General features: G+C 32.6%; 1 long non-coding RNA gene across 1 annotated transcript; it reads left to right on the plus strand.

The window, feature by feature from the left end:
- The first annotated feature begins 463 nt into the window (after nt 1-463).
- On the plus strand, nt 464-5,461 carry LOC141595981 (uncharacterized). The gene is made up of 3 exons (XR_012522360.1): nt 464-1,076; nt 2,637-3,838; nt 4,943-5,461. It is a non-coding gene; the product is annotated as an uncharacterized LOC141595981 (long non-coding RNA).
- Nucleotides 5,462-8,211: the final 2,750 nt, after the last annotated feature.

An 8,211-nucleotide genomic window follows, 5' to 3' on the forward strand; every position in this document is an offset into this window, starting at 1 on the left:
ATATACCCAGTAACACGACTTAACTACACTCGACACGACCATACCCCTTTTTAAGTTATGAGCCAATGCATCTTGACCCATGACCTAGATAAACCTAACCTATATTGATCCAATAATATAGACCCAAGACTCATGGCCGACCCACAAATTAGATAAATGTATGAAAAATAGTAATATGATACTAGATTCAATAAAATATACTTTTAATCCTCTAATGGTAAATCAAAGGCAGTAGAAAATTGTGATATAATGCTAGTTTTAATAAAATCATTGTCTCCCTTGTAATGGTAAATACTTATCTTGATCTACCCTAGTGAATTTTATTTAACCCGTCACAAGTTTGTTACTATCCCTCACAAATGAGAATTTGTGAATATGATAAGCGCTAATGAGATATGGAGTATATTATATTTATTTTGCAAAGAAGGTGATAGCACATTATTTCACTTGTTTTTATCTCGATTTACGATTTTTCACTCATTTTGGAATAAAATAGAATATTTACTATTGTTATGTTACTTTGTGTCGATCTATATTATTTGTCGGGATTTTGGTATTGCTTCCGTTATTTCATTTTTTGTAGGTACCGAACCCGAGAGAAAATAAAGTGAAGGAAGACGGGTTCGAGTGATTAAGACAAAGGAAAAGGAATGCAACTTGTAATCGTTTTTGGGCTCCTTTGCTTTTTAGTTGTGGGCTTTCAAGCAAGAGAAAGTAGCCGTAAATTTGGTTCTTTTATGGACCAAATTTGTCATGTGAATGAGCTTGACCTTTGGACTAAAGTTTGTTGTATTTGGACTCTTGGACTTTGACTTGGAATATGAGGAAACTAAAGAAAAAAAGCAAAAGGGCACGTCACAAAATGGGAAGTGGAGTAGCTCATTCATTTTGGAGGGGTCTAGAGGGTTCTCAACCGAGAAGAAGAGTAAAGTAGAATAGTTAGGGTTTGTTCTACAATAAAATTAAATAAAAATCTCATTTTTCTTCCTTGTTTTTAGTTTAGATTTAGTTTATCATCTCAAATTAAAATATTTGTATGAAGATTTCTCATTTCATTCCATTTAATTGCAAGATGGGTATGATTTTTTCTCTACCTTTTACTTATTGTTATTTAGTTTATCGTTATGTTTTTAATTAGTTTAAGCACTTTAGTTAGTCAAGTTGTAGTCTTTATTACTTTTACTATGATTAGTGTTAATTTATTTATGTTTAGTCATTAGATTAGTTAAAGTTTCAATCTTTATTACTTTATTTTGTTTAATTTCATGATTAGAGTAATTATAAATGTGTTTAGTGTTAGATTAGTAATGATTAGTGGGTAGTATTTTCACTAGGATTCGATTTAGCCCCGACATGTGTAAGTTACTTTATTAAATCCTATTTTTAATTACTTGTTGGGGAAATAAGTAAGGGTTAACTAGAGGATTGACTATTTTTTATGGTTTATTTGTGGGTAATGTTAATTCTTAACCCTTATCCATTGGTGAGAACCAATTAGGTTGGGGATTTGGTTACCTTGTTTAAGCCTAATTGTCAACTTTGGTTGAGACCGAGAGGGAGAGCCAAAGGAGGGCACCTCTAGTCTTAGGTTTGAAATCGACCTTCGAGAGAAGGAGTGGGATGACCCGTAATTTGATGTGGGCCTAATGACCTTAGTTAATGTTAGGCTACCTTGAGAATATGCATGTTTAATTTTTGGGGTAGTCGGGTGTTAAATTAAGGATACCGACCTTCGAACCCGAGGGGGGGGGGTTGGGGGGTTGGTTGGGATAGCTAGTGTCCAAGTGCGAACCCGAGAGGGGGGTGCTTGGCGAATTAGAGACGTCTCCTCCTTACACATTACCTCAATAACTAAATAACGGGATTATGATAGTAAATGAACATGTCGGAGGTGAGATCGGATCCTAGGCTTTCCTTATTGCTTAAATCCTTATTTCATTACTTGTTTTTTTAGTTTAGTAGTAGTCGTAGTTTAATTTATTTTTAGTTTAGCAATTAGTTTAATATTAATCAATTTCATGATTCACGTAGCTAGCCTATAATCTAAGACAAAACTAATACTCAAACTTGATTTCCTTATGGTTCGACCTCGACTACCCTACTACATTAGTTGAGTAATTTGTTTGATTTGGGGAGTGCGACAAACCCGTTATCAAAAGGAAATAACATTTTTTTATAGGACAAGAATAAACTCCTTCATTTTCAATTATCCTAGTTTCTAACAAAATATGTTATCTTTCTTGTATTTATTTACAACCTTGCAATTATATATGAAAAAAATAGTGGGAAACTGAGGGTGAAAAGTTGGAGGTGTAAATAAGGGTAAATAAAGAGTTCTCAGATCCCTCAAAAGAAAAAAAAAAGAGTTCTCAGAGGAAAAAATAACGCAAATTCTCATTTAAGACGGATATTATCTATTTTAAGCTTGATGGTCAAATAGCTACGTTTTCATAGATAAGACAAAATCAAAATGTCTAATATTAGCAAAGCACTTGTCCTTATCTATGCAAGTGGCATATATTTGACCCATTATAATCTTAAGACGGATATATTAGTATTGACAAATTCTTGTTTCAAACGGAGACTTTTCGTCTTATTTTTCAGAGTAGTTACAAAATTCCGTCTTATTATTTCAGATAAAAAAGATCCATCGGAAACCAAACGCACCGATCAATATTTGGTGAGAATGATTGAAAAAATAATTGGGAATGGATCATCAATTACTACGTGGGAAACTGGGAATATAGCTACGTGCGTAGGGGTGCTAACGAGCCAAGCCGATCCCGAGCTTGGTCTTGCTCGGCTTGTGCTCAAGAATTAAAACTCGATCTCGAGCTTACCCGACCTTGTAGAAAATGTGCTTGATATCAAGCTTGCGAGCTTTAAGGCGAGCTCGAGCCAAACTCGAGCTCAAATCAAGCCTATATATAATGGTTAATTTTTAGATTTTTTTTCTTCTGATATTTTCAATAACAAGGCTCGAAGGTTAAATGTAAAATATTTGACAAATCAGTGAGACATATGATATATGTGATACAAAGATGTAATAATGATAAAATATTTTTATAAAATATGAGCAATATTCTTATATAATCACACAAGTTCGAGCCGTTCACGAGCTTTTCGAGCCGAGCCAGCGTTTGCTCGGCTTGACTTGTTAAGCTCTCGAGCCGAATCCGAGCTCTAGCCGATCTCACACTAGCCGAGCTTTGACCGAGCTTTTGCCGAGCCGATCTCGAGTTGCTCGCGAGCTGTCACGTCTCATTAACACGCCTATACGTGCGTCTGACTGTGGGTCACCTCTTAAACTTTAACGGTCTTTTTGACGGACGCTATTCATAGGTCATTAAATCTCCCAGAAAATAGTCGAGGTCCTTAAACCTCCAAAACACAACAGTTTAGGTCCTTTTATTATTGTTTATTCATTAAGCCCAAAAACCAAATGTTGTCATCAACAAATTTCAGCCTCTCAAAACCCCAACCACCCATCGAACCACACCATCACCCGAACCAACTCACCGAACCAAACCCTCGTAAACTAAAACCAAGCCCAAAGCTAAACCTATGGTCACGTTCCCGATCCATACGATCAGGCTGAAAACTAGACCGGCCTAATAAACCCGGCCCACCATCCGTGTCTTCTAACTCAGTTTTAACCGCTGATCCGGATACGACGTCGTTTTCCTCTGACGGAGAAGATGACGGCGGTAAGGCGATTTACATGGTTTCTGACGGAACAGGATGGACGGCGGAACATTCCGTTAGTGCGGCGTTAGGGCAGTTCGGTCATTGTTTAGTTGACCGTGTCTGCCCTGTTAATACTCACTTATTCTCTGGGGTATGTTCTTTTATCGCAAATTCTCAAATAAGACCGTTTTATTGCTTTATTAAGTCGATAATAATTTACATGAGAATCGACTATGGAATGGACCTTTTGTCACTATTAATCCCGTCTTTATCGCAAATTCTCAAATAAGACCGTTAATAACTTATGCACCTCATTTAATTCTATCAATAAGCGGTAATATAATAGACAAATTGCGTCTTTAATTTTATTATTGTTATTACTGTTCTATAGTTCGATTTATTGTGTAATTAGGAGTAATTTAATTGATCATTATCATGACCTAATCCGATTAATTCAGCTCAATTCAATTCAATTTGTGAGTTTTGATACGAATCTAATTTCGACAAATTAGATAAGCTATGAGTAGGCTTTTAGTTCAAATTAGAAGTATTTGAGACGAGTATGTGTCATTATAAGGAAACAATTAGTCTCACTATAGACGGATATATCTGTTTAAAGTGAAAGACATGTCAAATATGCGTAAAGGGGTGACATTTTTGGGCCCAACCATACAACTTGTTTAATCATATCACATGACTCAGCTAGTATAGAATGTTGTTTTAATTTGATAGAATAAATGAATATATAACTTTTCATAATACAAACTTTAGGTAATAAAAGGTGAATTTGGAATATATTTTTGGAGTATTATTCTACAATTAGTAAGACTATAATGACCGTAATTTGTGAAAATTATTAAGATTATTAGATTCAACCGATCTAATCATAGCACGTGAAGCAGGTACAATAATGAGACCATAAATAACTTTTCATGATACAAACTTTAGGTAATAAAAGGTAAATTTGGAATATATTTTTGGAGTATTATTCTACAATTAGTAAGACTATAATGACCGTAATTTGTGAAAATTATTAAGATTATTAGATTCAACCGATCTAATCATAGCACGTGAAGCAGGTACAATAATGAGACCATAAATATCTTTTCATGATACAAACTTTAGGTAAATAAAGGTAAATTTGGAATATATTTTTGGAGTATTATTCTACAATTAGTAAGACTATAATGACCTTAATTTGCGGAAATTATTGAGACTTTCAGTTCAATCAATCTAATCATAGCACGTGAATCAGGTACAGTAATGAGGCGACATTTTAAGGTGGAAGATGAGCCACGTTGCAAGGACGAGAATGGTGAGACAAACCCCCGAGGCATGATAAGACATGATGGTGCTCACTTTAAAAAGACATGACCCATCATTCCATATTTAGACAATTATTCACAGTGCTCCAAAATTTGAAGTTCCATCTAGCAACATGAATTTTGTGATCTAGCCATTATGTGTACGGTTATGTTACTGCTCTTCCGTTTGTATGTGAATATGTGATTGTGATCGTATATACCTAGGAATATTAGAGTCTTTCATCATATAACTGTTGCATAACTCGAATACATATGTCAATTAGCTTAGTTTGTAAAGTCAGATGAATTTAGTTCGTAAAATCATAACTCATGAGGGCTAGTACTCATCATCAGAAGAATTAAGATCTAAACTTATCCGTGTGATTCCTTTTATATCAAAGAGATGTATCGTAGCCTCGCAGAAGTTACTACCAGACACCAGTCATAATGTACCAAGTTTTTTTCTTAAACATGTCAAATACTCAAATGTATACAACTTGACACTAGTGTTGGGAATATGAAGACTGTTTCTGCATGATCCATGATATATAATTGAGATTGTATTGAATGATCGTTATTTCACTAGAAAATTAAAACTGTAAGTCTATAATTGATTCATTGAACAATTTTCAATCATAGTCCAAAGACAATGAATATTGACTATTATAACACAGAAAAATTTTATTTTAGGTTTTGTACATATAAGCCAAACAACCGCTCATGAAAGTTAAACAAGCATCATCATTAGTCATTAAATCAAAAACCTCATATTAATAGTGATTAGACTTTGTAGACATACTCTTTTATAAAATAGCCTTATATAATTATGTTATAAACAGATTTTTTTAATAATAAGTTTAGCATTTATGGGTTGTATTTTACGTTCTACACAAAAATAATGTAAAGCCGCCTTCAAGTTAATCCTTGCAAGTATATGCGTTTTTGTTTGATGCAAAGGGAATCAAAAGGGCAAATTTAATACTGGCAAAAATTAAACCCAAATTATATGTATCATATTGTACAACTTTATCATCTAAATTAGTCGATATTTGCTCCTTGTTTTGTATATGCACATACACTATGCCTTTCCTTTATGTATATGCTCATACACTATGTTTTGCCTAACTTGAAGTGTTGTCAAAAGTAAGTGGGCCTGTGGCCCATCAAAAACTCTTGACCCAAGCGTATAGTAAAATTGAAGGAGCAATATAACACCAAATATATCTTTTGGAGTTGGGAAGATCTTTTTTTTTTTTTTTTTTTTTTTTTTTTTTTTTTTTTTTTTTTTTTAAGTTAAGAACGTAGATTGATTTTCGGTCAATTATACTATTCCTCCGGTTTTGCGGATGAGAATAGTAAGTATAAATGAAAGAGCATCAATAAGACACTCTCAAAAGATAAGAATGTCACTTACAAATTTTTGTTGTCATTTACAAATTCTTACTACAAAAATATTACTTCATCTATCCCGGCTTTATTGTCCCATTTTCTTCAAAATTCATTCCACTTTTACTGTCCCCTTACTTTAATATGATAAATTAGTAAACAACCACAAATACCCCTAAGTTTAACTACCCATTCATTCTATCAAAATTGTATTGTCGCTTTTGTTCTTAATTAAAGGGTAAAGTAGTAATTTTATCTTATTTGTTAAATCATTCCCAAAAAGAAAAGTATGACAATAAAAGTGGGATGAATGGAGTACTATATTAAGGCTCTGTTTGACAAGGTGTTTCAGATAGTTTATTTGACCAAAATTTTAGCTACCTTATTTTTTGTAATTATTTAACAAATAGCTTATTTAACCAAATAATTAAACAAGCTACCTGAAATAAAATGTTATCCTTAAAATGCTACCTAAGGTAGCATTTGATAAATAAGCTAACTAATTCTATTTCCCTATTACCCTTCAATCTATAATATTAAATAATTATTACATATCATTGTACGTCATTTCATTTAAAATCAGCTATTCTTTTCAGCTAATTTGCCAATTATTTTTTATATAATTAGTTGTTACCTTATCAACTCCTATCTTTCAGCTACCTTTTTAGGTTTCGGTTAACTTTTTAATTTTCAGTTACATTTTTAGGTTTCAGGTACATTTTTAGGTAATTTTTCCAAACAGAACCTAATTTTTTATTGAATAGTTAATAAGTTATAGTTTTACACAAACTTATTGTTAGACCACGTAACAATTAAAGATCAAGATCAAAGGTTTTTTTTACATGATTAAAGTGACCACCAAATAATGAGTAGAGATTTTTAGAAAGCAAATATGATTGTCACTAATGAACGAGCATAAGAAAATGATTGCGGTTAAAAAGTTTATTTGGTTACCTATAAGTCTATAACATTGCGATTGAAGAAATTTATTTCAAGTGATTGCCTTCCTCGAGTACATATATCAACTAGTTTAATTGGTAGGTTATATGAATAAGTACTCATCATGTGAATTCAAGTTCCAATATATTATTCATATGACTCGTTTAAACAAGAAAAAGTATTTTCTGGTATCAACTGCAATTCACAATACATCAAGATTTTTTCTTAAACGTGTCCAATACTCAAATGTATACAACTTTACATTGGTGTTAGGAATACAAAGATGGTTTTACATGATCCATGCGAGATTGCATTGAATGACCGTTATTTCACTGTAAAATAAAAAACCTTAATTTATTCATTGAATAATTTTCAATCATAGTCTAAAGACTGAATTAAATAAACATCACCATTACATTAAAACCCTCATATTATTGGCGATTAAACCTTGTACACATACTCTCGACACTTCAAGATTAAACAGATTCTTTTTATAACAATGTGGCGTGTTTTGCATTCGATACAAAAATAATATAAAGTCACCTTCAAGTATCATGTTTGACAACTTTATCATCTAAGCTAACTAATATTTCTTTGTATACATATTTTCAAAACTATGCCATTTCTTTTTGGGTCCTGCTATACGTCGTCGACAATTTACTAATTATCGTCGACAATTAATGTAAATTTCCAAGTTTGCCCTCCATAACATAACTCCATTTCCGTCTCACTAAAATGCAATTTCCGTCTCACTAAAACAAAAGTCAATTTCCGTCTCACTAACGTCTCACTAAAATCTTTCAAACAAAAAAAAAAGACGGTTTTTCAAAAAAAAAAAAAAACGGGATTTGTAATTAACATGAACGAGAACTTAGCGATTATCGATTACCGCACC

This window comes from Silene latifolia, chromosome 8 (genome assembly GCF_048544455.1).
Source record: "Silene latifolia isolate original U9 population chromosome 8, ASM4854445v1, whole genome shotgun sequence".
Classification (NCBI taxonomy): Eukaryota; Viridiplantae; Streptophyta; class Magnoliopsida; order Caryophyllales; family Caryophyllaceae; genus Silene; species Silene latifolia.